This window comes from Balaenoptera ricei, chromosome 1 (genome assembly GCF_028023285.1).
Source record: "Balaenoptera ricei isolate mBalRic1 chromosome 1, mBalRic1.hap2, whole genome shotgun sequence".
NCBI lineage: Eukaryota > Metazoa > Chordata > Mammalia > Artiodactyla > Balaenopteridae > Balaenoptera > Balaenoptera ricei.
The window spans coordinates 35,108,869-35,125,966 of NC_082639.1; the positions used below are offsets into that span (position 1 = coordinate 35,108,869).

At 39.0% G+C, this 17,098-nt stretch overlaps 1 protein-coding gene across 8 annotated transcripts in view; it reads left to right on the forward strand.

Annotated features, from left to right (window-relative positions):
* ZNF691 (zinc finger protein 691) overlaps window positions 1-17,098 on the forward strand; it is a 79,739-nt gene that overhangs the window by 27,732 nt on the left and 34,909 nt on the right. For 7 of the 8 annotated variants that reach the window (XR_009502831.1, XR_009502833.1, XR_009502835.1 and 4 more), the window contains exon 2: window positions 6,283-6,342. The gene's annotated coding sequence lies outside the window, so the exon portion shown is untranslated. Of the gene's footprint in view, window positions 1-6,282; window positions 6,343-15,967; window positions 16,063-17,098 lie in introns of those variants that run through there. The other variant, XR_009502834.1, reaches the window with a different exon arrangement.

The following is a 17,098-nucleotide window of genomic DNA, read 5'->3' on the forward strand; positions in this document are numbered from 1 at the left end:
CCCTCAGAATGGGAGAAAGTATTTGCAAATGATGCAATCGACAAGGGATTAATTTCCAAAATATATAGACAGCTTATATAGCTCAATATCAAAAAACCAAACAATTCAATCAAAAAGTGGGCAGAAGGGACTTCCCTGGTGGTGCAGTGGTTAAGAATCCACATGCCACAGTGGTTAAGAATCTGCCTGCCAATGCAGGGGACGTGGGTTCGAGCCCTGGCCCGGGAAGATCCCACATGCCGTGGAGCAACTAAGTCTGTGTGCCACAACTACTGAGCCTGCGCTCTAGAGCCCATGAGCCACAACTGCTGAGCCTGTGTGCCACAACTACTGAAGCCTGCGTGCCTAGAGCCTGTGCTCCGCAACGAGAAGCCACCACAATGAGAAGCCTGCGCACCGCAACGAAGAGTAGCCCCCACTCACTGCAACTAGAGAAAGCCTGCGCGCAGCAACGAAGACCCAACACAGCCAAAAATAAATACATAAATAAAAATTAAAAAAAAAAATGGGCAGAAGACCTAAATAGACGTTTCTCCAAAGAAGACATACAGATGCCCAATGGGCACATGAAAAGATGCTCAACGTTGCTAATTATTAGAGAAATGCAAATCAAAGCTACAATGAGATATCACCTCACACCAGTCAGAATGGCCATCATCAAAAAGGCTACAAATAGGGCTTCCCTGGTGGCGCAGTGGTTGAGAGTCTGCCTGCCAACGCAGGGGACACGCGTTCGAGCCCTGGTCTGGGAAGATCCCACATGCCTCGGAGTGGCTGGGCCCGTGAGCCACAATCGCTGGGCCTGCGCGTCTGGAGCCTGTGCTCCGCAACGAAAGGCCGCGATGGTGAGAGGCCCGCGAGCCACGATGAGGAGTGGCCCCCGCTTGCCGCAGCTGGAGAAAGCCCTCGCACAGAAACGAAGACCCAACACAGCCAAAACTAAATAAATAAATAAATAAATAATAAAAATAAAAGGAATTCCTTTAAAAAAAAAAAAAGGCTACAAATAATAACTGCTGGAGAGGGTGTGGAGAAAAGGGAACCCTTCTACACTGTCGGTGGGAATGTAAATTGGTGCAGCCACTATGGAAAATAGTATGGAGGTTCCTCAAAAAACTAAAAATAAAGATATCATATGATCTGGCAATCCCACTCCTGGGCATATATCTGGAAAAGACAATTCGAAAAGATACATGCACCCCAATGCTCATAGCAGTATTATTTATAATAGCCAAGACATGGGAGCAACCTAAATGGCCATCAACAGATGAATGGATAGAGAAGATGTAGTATATATACAATGGAATATTACTCAGCCATAAAAAGAATGAAATAAGGCTACTGCATTAATATAGGTGGACCTAGAGATTATCATACCAAGTGAAGTAAGTCAGACAGAGACAAATATCATGTGATATCACTTATATGTGGAATCTAAAAGAATGATACAGGGCTTCCCTGGTGGCGCAGTGGTTGAGAATCTGCCTGCCAATGCAGGGGACACGGGTTCGAGCCCTGGTCTGGGAAGATCCCACATGCCGCGGAGCAACTAAGCCCGTGTGCCACAACTACTGAGCCTGCGCATCTGGAGCCTGTGCCCCGCAACAAGAGAGGCCCCCACAGTGAAAGGCCCGCGCACCGCGATGAAGAGTGGCCCCCGCTTGCCTCAACTAGAGAAAGCCCTCGCACAGAAACGAAGACCCAACACAACCATAAATAAATAAATAAATAAATTTAAAAAAAAAAAAAAAAAAAAAAAAGAAAAAAAGAAAATAGTTTAAAAAAAAAAAAAAAAAAAAAAAAAAAAAAAAAAAGAATGATACAAATGAACTTATTTACAAAACAGAAATAGACTCACAGACATAGAAAACGAATTTATGGTTACCAAAGGGGGCAGAGCAGAGGAGGGAGGGATGAATTGGGAGTTTGAGATTAACAGTTATATACTACTATATATAAAATAGATAAACAACAAGGACCTACTGTATAGCACAGGAAACTATGTACAATATCTTGTAATAACCTATAATGGGAAAAATCTGAAAAATATATGATGTGAATATATGTATGAATCACTTTGCTGTACACCTGCAACTAACAACATTGTAAATTAACTCTACTTCAGTAATAATAATAAAAAGAGAGAGAGCTAAGAATACACAATGGGGAAGGATAGTTTCCTCAACAAATTGTTTTGGAAAACTGGGTATCCACATACAAAATAATGAAATTGAACCTTTATGGATTAAAGACTTAAATATAAGACCTGAAACTGTAAAACTCTTAAAATAAAACATAGGGGAAAAGCCTCTTGGCATTGGTCTTCGTAATTTCTTGGATATGACACCAAAATCACAGGCAACAAAAGCAAAAATAGACAACTGTGACCACATCAAACTAAAAAGCTTCTGAACAGCAAAGGGACACAGTCAACAAAATGAAAATGTAACCTACAGATTGGGAGAAAATATTGCAAACATTATACCTGATAAGGGGTTAATATCCACAATATATAAGGAAGCCCTATAGCCCAGTTGCAAAAAACAAAAACTCAATTAAAAAATGGGTATGGACTTGAATAGACATTTCTACAAAGAAGACATACAAATGGCCAACAGGTATATGAAAAGGTGCTCAACAACACAAATCATCAGGGAAATGCAAATCAAAGCCACAATGAGATGTTACCTCACACCTGTTAGAATGGCCACTATAAAAAAAGAAAATGAGGGACTTCCCTGGTGTCAGAGTGGTTAAGAATCCGCCTGCCAATGCAGGGGACACGGGTTCAAGCCCTGGTCCGGGAAGATCCCACATGCCATGGAGCAACTAAGCCCGTGTGCCACAACTACTGAGCCTGCGCTCTAGAGCCTGCAAGCCACAACTACTGAGCCCGCATGCTGCAACTACTGAAGCCCGTGTGCCTAGAGCCCATGCTCCACAACGAGAGAAGCCACCACAATGAGAAGCCTGTGCACCACAATGAAGAGCAGCGCCCGCTCGCCACAACTAGAGAAAGCCCGTGTGCAGCAACAAAGACCCAACGCAGCCAAAAATAAATAAATAAAATAATTTACATTTAAAAAAAAGTGAGAATGTGGAGAAATTGGAACCCCTGTACACTGTTGGTGGGAATATAAAAATGGTGCAGCCACTGTGGAAAATAGTACAGAGATTCCTCAAAAAATTAAAAATTGAACTATCATATGATCTAGCACTCCCATTTCTGGGCATATATCTAAAATAATTGAAAGAAAGATCTCAAAGAGATATCTACACTCCTATGTTCATTGCAGAATTTTTCACAATAGCCAAGATGCAGAAACCACTTAAATGTCCATTAATGTAGCCTAGATAAAGAAAATGCAGTATATAATACAGTGAAATATTGATCAGCCTGAAAAAAGAAGAAAATTCTGCCATGTGCAATAATATGGATGAACCTTGAGGACATATGCTAGGTGAAATAAGCCAGTCACAGTAGGACAAATACTGCATGATTCCATTTATCTAAAATAGTCAAGCTCATAGAAACAGAGTAGAATGGTGGTTCCTAGGTGCAAAGGAAATGGGAGGTATTGTTCAATGGGTATAAAGTTTCAATCATGCAAGATGAACAAGTTCTAAAGGCAAATATAGTGCCTCAGTAACAACAGTACAACATAGTACGTGTACAACACAGTGCCTATGGTAACAATACAATTTGTAAGCTTAAAATTTAAGAGGGTAAATCTCATGTTAAATGTTCTTACCACAATAAAAAATAAATAAGATGTACAGATACAGAAAGATCGAAAGTAAAGGAATTTAAAAAGATATCCCAGGCAATTACTTACCAAAAGTAAGCCAGTGTGTAGCTACATTAATATGCGAAATCACAGACTATAAGGGAAAAAGTATTATTAGGGTTAAAAAGGACCACATAATGATGAATTATAATTCATCAGAAACATATAATGATCCTGATGCTATGAGAACCTAGTAAAGCCTCAAAAGTTAGGTGTGGCCTTGTTACTTCTGGGTGGAAGCTCTAAGAATTAGTATGTGCTTTGCCACATGCCCTTGTTTTCCTCCACCATGGCAATCAGGACTGTCCAGATGGTACCTTCTCCATCAGCCTGGGTCCTAGAGTGAGGATAATGAAAATACTACTAGCAGTTCATGATGCACATGGAGCATGAGTAAGAAATAAATCTTTAATGGGCTGCTTGTTTTTGACAGCTTTATTGAAGTAAAATCAGCACACAATGAACTACACATATTTAAAGTCTACAATTTGTTAAGTTTTGGCACACATAAGCACCTCTAAAGCCATCACCACAGTCAAGATAATGAACACACCCAATATCCCCCAAATTTCTTCATGTCCTTTGTGATCCTCCCTCTCATCTTCACCCTCTGCTTGCTTCCACGTGACCACTGGATCTGCTGTGGTCATTGTAGATCACTTGCATTTTCTGTAATTTTATATACATGGAATCATACAGTATGTACTCTTGTTTGTCTTTCAATCAGCACAATTATTTTGAGATTCATGCATGCTGTAGGGTTCATAAATAGTTCATCCATACTTATTGTTGAGTTGTATTCTGTCATATAGCTGTACATTTATGTATTTATCCATTCACCCATTGATGGACATTTTGATTGTTTTTGATTGAGAAAGCATAAATAATCCATAAACATTTGAAAAAATTTTCCAGTTCATCTGAAATCAGGGAAATGAAAGTTGAAATCATAATAAAATCCAATTACACAGCCACCAAATGCAAAACTTAGATAATAGTGAATGTTAGCTAGAATATGGACTAAAGCGAACTTTCACGTGTTGCTGATATTGGTGTAAACTGGAAAAGTTCCCTAGGAAAATAGTATGTCGTTACCTTAATAAGTTGAACAATGCATACACTCTACAAGCTAGGAATTCTACTATGAGGTATATTTCCTAGAGAAACTCTTGCACATGGGCAGCAAGAGACTTGTAGAAGAATGTTTATAGCTGCATTGCCTATAATAGCAAAACATACAAACAAATGTAACAAAAATGATGGCTTCACCGTTTTGAGATTTATTTATGTTATTGCATGAAGCTGCATTTGATTTTCACCACTCTATTGTATGAATACTGTTGTACTGGGGGAATACCACAACTTATTTACCTATTCTTTTCATTAAAAACACTAAAGCCAGGGCTTCCCTGGTGGCGCAGTGGTTGAGAATCCGCCTGCCAGTGCAGGGGACACAGGTTCGACCCCTGGTCCGGGAAGATCCCACATGCCGCGGAGCAGCTAAGCCCGTGAGCCACAACTACTGAGACTGCGCTCTAGAGCCCATAAGCCTCAACTACTGAAGCCTGTGTGCCTAGAGCCTGTGCTCTGAAACAAGAGAAGCCACCACAATGAGAAGCCTGTGAACCGCAAAGAAGAGTAGCCCCCACTCGCCACAACCAGAGAAAAGCCCGCGCGCAGCAATGAAGACCCAACGCGGCCAGAAACAATAAATAAAATAAAATAAAATAATAAAATAAATAAATTAAAAAAAAAAAAAACACTAAAGCCAGACTGTTTTACTGGTGAATCTTTACTAAACTTTCAAAGGAGCAGATAATTCTTATCTTATACATGTTATTCCAAAGGGGAGAAATTATCCAACTCATTTTTAAGAGGTTAATATAATACTGATACCAAGACCACTTAAGGGCAGTAGAATGGACAACCTTATTTGTGAACATGGAGGGAAAATTCTAAGTAAAATATTAAAATTTAAACCCAGTAGTAAATTTAAAAATAATGTATTACATACAACCAGAGTACAGCTTATTCTAGGAAAGTAAGGATTTTTGAAAATTAAAAACTATCGGTGCTTTTGGCTTCCTAACCTAGTCCCACTACTTCTTTGTAGACAATAAATAGCACAGGCAAGGAGAACAATCCAAGCAGTAAGCCACTACAGTTACTGTGATCCAGGCCAAATTATATGGAGGACCAGGGAATGAATGTCTGGGGTTCATTCATACAGCAAGGCTAATGATTTCAACATATGGATAAAACAGATGTGCAACTGCATGATTTATTAACTTTAACTAGGTTGAAGTTGACAGGAAAAACAGCTGTCTTATGGATCCAGAACCCAGAAGCTCTCCTGGGTGTAAAGGCTCAAGATAATGTTTTTCTTTCAGGACATCATGTCTTTGTCCTCTGCATAAATCCCTTGTAGGTGCCTCCCCAGATCTTCCCCCAAGGTAGAGTTAACATCTCTAACTTCCACTTATTTCATTTGCAGGTGGTATTATTGCCTTAGAAGATCACAATTTTACAACCATCATGTAATGAATAGATTCAGGTAAGGATCATCAATGTATACTAAAACTATTGGGTGAAAGATTGTTGCCGAACAGGAAATTTACGTGGTTTCAAAGTATCATTCCATAGGTTAATTGATTAACTATAAAGAGGCAAAGGTAACTTTAAAGTAGAATTCTGATGGATACCACCTGAAACAAATGATCAAATTTGCCATCACCAATAACAAGGCAAACTGACATTATGTGCCTCTTGATGTGATGTGATGGGAGGTACACAACATCACACATATAGTATTTTTGCCAAAAATGATTAACCTAAATCTAATTGTTGGGGGGAAGGTGACCAAATCCAGATTGTGGGACATTCTAAAAGACAACTTCCCTGGACTCTTCCAAAGCAGTAGAGTCATGAAAGACCACCTATGTGTGTGCATTGCATGCATGCATGTGTATGTGTACTGTTCTAGATTAAAGATAAAGATGAAAGGATACTAAAAAGGCTTGACAACCAAATGCACTGTGGGATCCTTAATTGGATCCTATATCAAATAAGAAAAAAGTTATAAAGGAAATTGGTGATAATTGATGAAATTTTACTATGTTATTGTATATTAAATATATTAATGTTAAATTCCTTGGATGTAATAATGGTATTGCAGATATTTAGGAGAATGTTCTTGTTAAAGAGCTACATGCTGAAGTGTTCAGGCATAAAGCGTCGTCATGTCTGGAACTTTCAAATGGTTCAGCGAAAAGAGGAAAAAGTACATATATGGATACCCAGATAAATAAAACGTGGCCAAACGTTAACAACTGGTGAATCTAGGTAATGGATAAGCTATTAATTCATTATACCATAAGTTCACCTTTTCTGGGGATTATTTTTCAAAATAAAAAGTTGGGGGAAAAAGCAAAAAGAAAAAACTAAAAACAAAAATGCACCTACTACAGTTGGCAAAAGGCAAGGGCAGCAAGGGAGAAAGGATATGCAGTGCAAAATTACAGAAACTTTAATCTTACTTGGTTAATCACCCACTGTGTTCTTGAAACCCTCACTTTTGTGGTCACAAAAATGGAAACATTCCATACTTTTTGTTTTTCTCCTCTCTCTTCATAAGGCCTGACTCATCTGAATAGCTTCTCCTGAATTTACTTAGTGAATTTATTTCTTGGTAGTTAACCTTGATGCTTTTCCCACCTCCTATATAATAAACTCCCCTTCTCAATTTCCCCCCATTGATCAATGCTGTCCTTTCAACAAGTGAAATTCACCTTAATAGCTTAAAGGAGGAAAACTATATGATTGTTGCCCTCAGTGCAAGGAAAGCACACAATAAAATTCAGTGCCTCTTAAAAAGTGAGAAAAGAATTTCCTTAATATGAAAAGGAGCATCTGTAGCAAAACCTCCATCAAACCTCATACATTAAAGTACAAGTATGCTTATGAACCTTAGAAGCATTTCCTTTAATAGTGGTAATGAAGTAGGCCAATAAGATGCAGGGTACTTCTATCACCACTAATGTTCAGTGTGATATTGGAGGTCCTGACCAATACAATAAGACCAGAAAATGAAAGAGTAACTCTAAGGATTGGAAAGGAAGAGATTTATTTGCAGATTATATGATCATTTGCATAAAAATAATCATAATAAGAATAGCTAATGTGTATTGAGTACTTAATATATGCAGGAGCTGTTCAGTAAGCATTACATGTATAAATGCCACTTAATCCTACTTTAAAACAACCCTAGGAGATAGGTATAACTATTATCCCCATCTTACAGATAGTGACACTAAGGCACAGAGAAGGTAAGAAATTCGCTCAAGATCAACCAAAGCAGTCTAATTCTAGGCCCTTAAGTTTTCATCACTCTTCTATATTATAGCTTTACTGTCATCAACACAACTTGCGACAGACAAAGAGAGGTATGAGAGGTAGTCAAGAGCCAATGCAATAAAATTTGTACGTCTTTAGAGCTAGAGGAGAAGGCGTAACAGTGGTTCTCAATGTTGGCTGCATACTGGAATCACTTGGAGAGCTTTGAAAAATCCTGATGCCCAGCCTGCACCCAGACCAATTACATCTGAATCTTGGAAGAAGGGTGGAAAGGCCTCAGTAGTTTTTAAAGAACAGTTGCATTAAAATGTCTTAAGAGAACTCAAGAATCCATTCAAATTGTGGTGTAAGTTTCGTTTCTTGAAAGCTGGGTGAGGTTGCACACTCTGAGCAGATGAACTACAGAGGGTGTAATTTGAACCCAGGAGAAGGATAGGGACTAGAAGTCCCACATTGTGGTGGAGACAGTAAAAAGGTCTCAGTGTATCCACATGTGGCTCAGATAGAGTCATCCTGAAGCCTGCAAAGCTCAGGTGTCAAATCTCTGACTGATAGTGACTTATTGTGCTAATAAACTGTCAACCCAATAGCCTCGACTTGTTTAATGTGTCAATCTCAGCTTTCCTAAGAAGGTAACTATATCACAGCCAGGAACTGTTAAGCTGGTTACCTCAGTGTGGCCTCCCTAGATGGTAACTCTATCATGATTGTGAATTGTTGACCCAGTAATCTGAAATCCCTGGAGATGGTAGAACTTCTTTCTCAGTGCGTAAGTGGCTTTTCAAGTCTGAAAAGGCTTAGAATTAAATACAGAAATGGGGACTTCCCTGGTGGTCCAATGGCTAAGACTCCGTGCTCCCAATGCAGGGGGCCCAGGTTTAATCCCTGGTCAGGGAACTAGATCCCACATGCTGCAACTAAGAGTTCTCATGTCGCAACTAAAGATCCCACATGCCACAAGTAAGACCCAGCGCAGCCAAATAAATAAATAAACATAGAAATGTTAAATAAATCAAACCTATCATATAAATACTTTTGTGTTTAAAATAATTGTGTGTATGTGTTTGGTACTTAAAATGTAATTTTGAAATAATATGGCATATTGAAGAATCTAAGAGATTAGCCTAGTTTGGTAGATTAGACCTATGAAATGTAAGGAAATTTAATTGTTTGTGAATAATAATATTATTAAAAAAAATTTTTTTTTGGCCATGCCGTGCAGCTTGTGGGATCTTAGCTCCCCGACCAGGGATTGAACCCAGGCCCTTGGTGATGAGAGCGCAGAGTCCTAACCACTGGACCGCCAGGGAATTCCCATGTAAATAATATTAGAATACTAGATCTACTAGATCTATATGTTATTTATTTTAAAATTTATTTATTTATTTATTTACTTGTGGCTGCTTTGGGTCTTCGTTTCTGCGTGCAGGCTTTCTCTAGTTGCAGCGAGTGGGGGTTACTCTTCGTTGCGATGTGCGGGCTTCTCATTGCCGTGGCTTCTCTTGTTGTGGAGCACGGGCTCTAGGCGCACGGACTTCAGTAGTTGCAGCACGTGGGCTCAGTAGTTGTGGCTCGCGGGCTCTAGAGCGCAGGCTCAGTAGTTGTGGCACATGGGCTTAGTTGCTCTGTAGCATGTGGGATCTTCCCGGACCAGGGCTTAAACCTGTGTTTCCTGCATTGGCAGGAGGATCCTTAACCATTGCGCCACCAGAGAAATCCTGATCTATATGTTATTTATATATATGTAACAAATTTTTGTTAAGTACTTGGGAAGAATTTGCTCACTAGAGATGAAACTTGATTGAGCATGCATATGATGGGTGTAAAATGAAAAGAGAATACATGAAATTTATATTCAGTTTACAATGTTTAATGAAATTACATTTTATAAATTTAAAAATGGGATTGTTTAACAGTTTAATTGTTCTGCCTGAGTTACCGGAACAATAATAAAAGATCCCCTTAAGCCTAATCATTATTTTTATATAAATATAATCAATTTATAAATAGAATAATATATTTGTAAGTTGAACTTTTAAGTTTTAAATAAAGCCAAGGTTTTGAGTTTGTAGATGAAAAAATTTAATATTAATTTAGAACTTAAAATGCTGTAGTCTTTTGTGCTCACAAAAATCTGCCCTCAGACATGAAAAAAAATCACATCAACACTATTATTATCTGCATTTAACTGATGAAGAAATGGAAGCTCAGAAAGGTTAAGAAAACAGGAATCAACTCCATGCGTGTGTGGCTTTTAAAGCCAGTGCTCTTAACCAGTGTGCATGTGGTTTCCCTGATGGATCAACCTCCTGAAAAGTCAAATGACTTCGGAATAATTAAGTAAACTATTTAGTGACTTAATCAATGTCTGCTCATATGCATTATAGGTTGACTTCACAGCTAAGTGGTCAATTTCAGCTCAAGGAAAGAGACTTTACTGGCTCATGTGAAAGAAAATTCTGGCTTCAGGCAGGGTTGCTAGAGACTCAAACCCTGCTTCTCTCTGTCCATCTGTCTGTTTACTCCATTCAGACACAGGCTTTCTTGTGGAGCAAGACGACTGGTGCTATCCCTCTGGGCTCAAGGACAGCTAGAAAATGTGGCTGCCTCTCTCCCAGTGTTCCCACAAAGGAATCATTGCATCTCACTGACTCTGATTAGCTCATGGGTCTATTCTGGAACTAATTACTGTGACCGAGGAAATGTGATGTTTTAAATGGCCATGCTTGGGGTCTCAGGTTGACCCCTAGAGTTGGAGGTGGAGTCAAATCCACCACAAACACGTGGGCTGAGAGTAGGGAGGGAGCAGTCCTAGAGAAGGGTGATTGGATGACAGGCGGCAAAAACAGATGTCCACTACAGTGGGCAAACTTCTCTCTTACTTAAGTACCTCACTATATCATTCACATGTACTGCTGACATAGTCTCTTCCTTTTGGCCAGGAATCACGTTACAACACTATAACTTAACTGTGTATCCTTTATTCTTCCCATTATTGCATTTTGAGAGCAGGGATATCTGTCTTTCCTTTCATCAGTGACCAAAATAAAAGCTGTTCAGGCATTCATCTAAATGAATGAAACCCAGATTACAGGAGCCTGGGTTACCTCAGAAGAGAAATAAGGAAGATGGGCAAGTGTTTTTATGTTTTTATGGTATTGTGGGTGGTAGCTATGTAGTATAAGGAGGGTAAGTCAAATTCACCAGACACTTATTGATAACTTCTTTGTGTTAGGCTGATTCCTGTTGGGGACAGTGTTCCAGTGGCCTTCAAGGAGCAACCAGCCTAGAGGAAGAGACAGATGGAAGGTGTTGGTTAATGTGATTTGGTTTCGGCCCAGATCCATGTTAGAATGGGCCACCATAGAGCCCTTGGTAATGGGTTGAGTCCTGGAGAGGCTTGGGGTTATCAAGTGTAATGTTGATTGGGTTTAAGGTTTTTAGTTTCCATTAATTGAGCACCCCCATCAAGTTACTTATACCCAAGGCCTGGGGCTTGGGGAGTAGGCAGGTCAAAAGGCTCCCAGAGCAGGCCCAGGTCCTGGCTCAGGGTTAACACCACCACTTCAGAGTGTGAAGAACCTAGTCACAAACAGACCCAGATACCCACAAAACCACAGACATATGGGGCAAATTGGGACAAAGCAGAGACCATGCTTCCAGACACCCAAAGGAATGGAGCATTGTCCCAGAAACAGCATGTCTACAGACATGGAAAGGGTACTGCTTAGTTCCAGAGGGAGGGTGTGCAGGTTGCCTGAGCTTGAGACTTTGTGAAATAGAGTTGATCACACTTTTTACTTTGGCTGTTCAGAGGAAGGCATCTTTATCAAACTTCACCCATTCTGAAAACCTGACTGTGGTCATTCAGAAGCCAAGGCTTGCATAGGAAGTGTGGGAAAACAGGAGTAGAGCTGGAGAAGGAGCCATCCAGGCTCTATGAGAGAACAGCTCATTCCTTTTCCCTCCTACCTTCCTGGAGGGAGAGGCTAGTGATAGAAGGCAGCCCACCATGATACTCGTTTCTCAGTGTATGTGGGTCTGAGGTAAACATGGAGAGCTTCTTGAGGGTGAAGAGGGAATAGCCTGCCCTCCTGGTCAAATGGTAACCCTGCTGCTGTTACATATGGGCCCAGGACGGCTGCCCATCACTCATCACTCAAGGCCTGCCAGACAGTTCCCTTGACCCAGATGCCCCAGGTAGGGGATGGAAGAGAACCTGAATAGGGAGCTGGCACCCTGTCAGCACAACAGGGGCAGAGTTAGAAAACACAACCCCAAGCGAAGCCAGAGGAATACTAATCTGGACCCTCCAGAAAAGTTGTCTTCAAACTGGGTGTGCATACCCCTGGGGGTTCACAAAAACTTTCCAAGAGGTATGTGAGCATATTTAGCTTAAAGGGAATCAATGTAAAGATCCTCAGCTTCCAGGTGTACTCTTTACAAAAATTAATCTAAGAAGAGTGATGACAGCAAGATGGTAAAATAAGAAGCCCAGACTCCCTTCCCCAACAGAGACATTGACTTAACAATAATATACAGTCCAAAAAGCCTTTATGAGAATTCCAGAAACCAGTTAAGAAACTCACAGTACCCAGGCAAACTAAAAGCCAAGAACAGCTACATTGAAACAGATAAGAGGAACCATTTCATTTCACTCACAATAGCCCTTCTCCCAAGCTGGCACGGCTTGGAGCACTCAGGAGTAGAATAGAAATCATAGAGTGAGTGCTCTCAGACCACAGTGGAATTAAACTAGAAATCAACAACAGAGAAATGGCTAGACAATCCCAAAATACATGGAATTTAAAGTATTAAATAAACTTTAAATAACACAAAACTTCTAAACAACACACAGGCCAAAGAAGAAACATCAAGAGAAATTTTAAAATGTTTTGAACTAAATGAAAAACACAACTTATCAAAATTTGTGGGATGTAGCAAAAGAAGGGCTTTGATGGCACTGAATAGCATATATTAGAAAAAAGGAAAGCTGTAAACTCAATAATCTAAGCTCTACCTTTGGAAGTTTAGAAAAAGAAGAGAAAACTAAATCAAAAGTAAGCAGAAGAAAAGAAATAATAAAAATTAGAGCAGAAATCAATGAAATTGAAAACAGGATATCAATAGAGAAAATGATCAAAACCTGGTTCTTTGAAAAGATGAATAAAATTGATAAGCCTGTAGCTAGGCTAACTGAGAAAAAAGAGGACACAAATTACTAATATCAGAAGTGAAAAAGGGGGCATCTGATCCCATGGACATTAAAAGGATAATAAAGGAATATGAGCAATTCTATGCCCACAAATTTAATAATCTAGATGAAATGGGCCAATTCCCTGAAAGGTAAAAACTATCAAAACTCACATAAGAAGAAACAGGCAATCTGAGTAGGCTTATATTTATTAAAGAAATTGATCAATATTTAATAACTTCCCCAAACAGAAAGCACCAGGCCCAGATGGCTTCATTGGTGAATTCTACCAAATATTTAAGGAAGAAATTATATCTATTTTCTACAATTCCTCCAGAAGACAGAATCAAGAAGGACTACTTCCTAACTCATTCTATGATATCAGCATTATGCTAATACCAAAACTAGACAAAGACCTTACAAATACAGAAAAATATCTCTCATGAACATAGATGCAAAAATTCTCAACAAAATATTTGTAAATGGAATCCAACGATGTATTCAATATAAAAAGAATTATAGAGGGAGGATTCTGGGAAGATGGCAGAGTAGGAAGCACCTGGAATATGTTTCCCCACCAAGACAACAATTGAACTGGCAGAATCTGTCTGATGTAACTATTTTGGAGATCTGGCTGGAGTCTGCTGAAGGCCTGCAACTTCCAGGGGAAGGCTTCGATGATAAATAGCAGTTAATTTTGGTCAATTTCAGCTCTTAGCACAGTAGCAGGTACTCATCCTCCACTGCAGCCTCATGGCAGGCAACACACACATTTCTTGGAGTAACCTACACAGAGCTAGTGGGAGCCATGGTGAATAAAAAGGACACTGTCCTCCAAATATTGGGGATCTGTGCTCTGATTGCTGCTGCTTCTTTCTTTTTTTAAAATAATTTTTATTGGAGTATAGTTGGTTTATAATGTTGTATTAGTTTCAGGTGAACAGCAAAGTGAATCAGTTATACATATACATATATCCACTCTTTTTTAGATTCTTTTCCCATATAGGTCATTACAGAGCATTGAGTAGAGTTCCCTGTGCTATACAGTAGGTCCTTATTAGTTATCTATTTTATATATAATAATGTGTATAGGGGCTTCCCTGCTGGCACAGTGGTTAAGAATCCACCTGCCAATGCAGGGGACACGGGTTCGAGCCCTGGTCCAGGAAGATCCCACATGCTGCAGAGCAACTACTGAGCCTGTGCTCTAGAGCCCGCGAGCCACAACTACTGAGCCCGTGTGCCACAACTAGTGAAGCCCACGCACCTAGAGCCCGTGCTCTGCAATAAGAGAACCACTGCAATGAGAAGGCTGCGCACCAGGACAAAGAGTAGCCTCCACTTGCTGCAACTAGAGAAAGCCTGTGCACAGCAACGAAGACCCAACGCAGCCAAAAATAAATAATAATAAATAAAATAAATATTTAAAAAATCTTAAAAAAAATACTGTGTATATGTCAATCCCAATCTCCCAGTTTATCCCTTCTCCCCTTTTCCGCCTGGTAACCATACATTTATTTTCTATGTCTGTGACTCTATTTCTGTTTTGTAAATAAGTTTATTTGTACCATTTTTTTTAGATTCCACATATAAGCAATATCATATTTGTCTTTCTCTGTCTGACTTACTTCACTCAGTATGACAGCCTGTAGGTCCATCCATGTTGCTGTAAATGGCAATTGATTGCTGCTTCTGATCACAGAGGTGCAAACAAAGAGAAGGGCAGCTATTGTTGTTGTATCTTCCCCCACTGTCACAAGCCGCTCCTCCTCTGGTTCAAGTGACTTCCAGGTGACTTAAAGGACCAGCACCCTTTTCCTGCCTTTCATTTTTCTTTTTCGCCTTTTGGAGCCCAGACATTAAAGACTAGGAGATTCAAAAACAACTGTATATATGGGGAAAATTACAATGTGACTGTACATACCCAGGGAAAGATGCAGGTCCAGAAAAGACCTGAGGAGACCTTAAGTTTACATCTCAGGCTGATCACTGGCACAGAGACAGCCTACAACAATAAAACAAAAACAAACAAACAAATCCATCAAGTCCTGGGGATGGGAGAGAATATGATTTCCAAAGTTACCACATTATTAGATTCAAATGTCCAGTTTTCAACAACAATAAAAAATCACAAGGCATACAAAGAAACAAGAAATCATGGCCCATTCAAAAAATAAAAATAAAAATAAAAAAATTTTAAAAACCAACAAAAACTGTCCCTGAAAAAAGCCTGATGGCAAATCTACTAGAAAAGACTTAAAACACTTGTCTTAAAGATGCTTAAAGAACTAAAGGGAGATGTAGAGAAAGTCAAGAAAGTAATCTATGAACAAAATGGAAATATCAATAAAGAGATAGAAAACCTAAAAAGAAGCCAAAAAGAAATTCTGGAGCCAAAAAGGTATAATAACTGAAATGAAAAATTCACTAGAGAGATTCAAAGGCACATTTGAGCAGGCAGAAGAAAGAATCAGTGAACTTGAAGATAGGACAATAGAAATTGTTGAGTCTGAGGAACAGAAAGAAAAAAGGTTAAAGAAAAGTGAACAGAGCTTAAGGGAACTGTGGGACAACATCAAGCAGACTGATTATATGCATTGCAGGAGACCCAGCATGACAAGAGAGAGAAAGGGACAGAGAGAATATTTGAAGAAACAATGTTTGAAAACTTCCCAAATTTGGTGAAAAATATGAATATAAACATCTAACAAGCTCAATGAACTCCAGGTAAGATGAACTCAGAGACTCACATTGAGATATAAAAGCAGCGGGACAGAAGCAAATCATCACACAAAAGTGAGCCTCAATAAGATTTTTGGCAGATTTCTCATGAGAAACTTTGGAGGCTAGAAGGCAGTGGGCCAACATATTCGAAGTGTTCAAGGGAAAAAACTGTGAGCCAGAATCCTGTATCTGGCAAAACTGGCCTTCAAAAGTGAGGGAGAAATTAAGACATTCCCCAATAAACAAAAGCTGAAGAAATCAATCTCTATACTTGATCTGCAAGAGATGCTCAAGGGAGTCCTGCAATGTGAAATGCAAGGACATTAAACAATAACTTGGAGCCATATAGAGAAATAGAAATCTCAACAGAAGTAAATACATGGGCAATCACAAAAGCTAGTATTATTGTAACAATGGTTTGTAACTGCATATTTTGCTTTCAACATGATTTAAGAGACTAATACATTTAAAGAAAAAAATCCAATTAGTCTAAAAGCTAGTATTCTTGTAACTTTGGTTTGAAACTCCAAATTTCGTTTTTGACATAATTTAAGAGACTAATGAATTTAAAAGAATTATTAGTTTATGTTTTGGGGCACACAGTATATAAAGATGTAATTCTGTGGCATCAACCATCAAAAGGGGTGGGGATGGAGATGTAAAGGAGCAGAGTTTTTGTATCTTATTGAAGTTAAGTTGTTATAAATTAAAATTAGAATGTTATAAGTTAAGGATGTTAAATGTAGTTCCCATGATAATCACAAAGAAAAGAACTATAGAATATAAACAAAAGAAAATGAGAAAGGAATGCAAATGTTTTGCTACAGATAAATCAACTAAACACAAAAGAAGACAGTAACACAGGAAATGAGGGACAAAAAGCTATGGGGCATATAGAAAACAAGTAGCAAAATGACAGAAGTAAGTCCTTCCTTATCACAAATTGCTTTAAATGTAAATGGATTAAGTTCTCTAATCAAAAGACAGAGACTGGCAGAATGGATAGAAAACACATAATCCAACTATATGCTGTCTACAA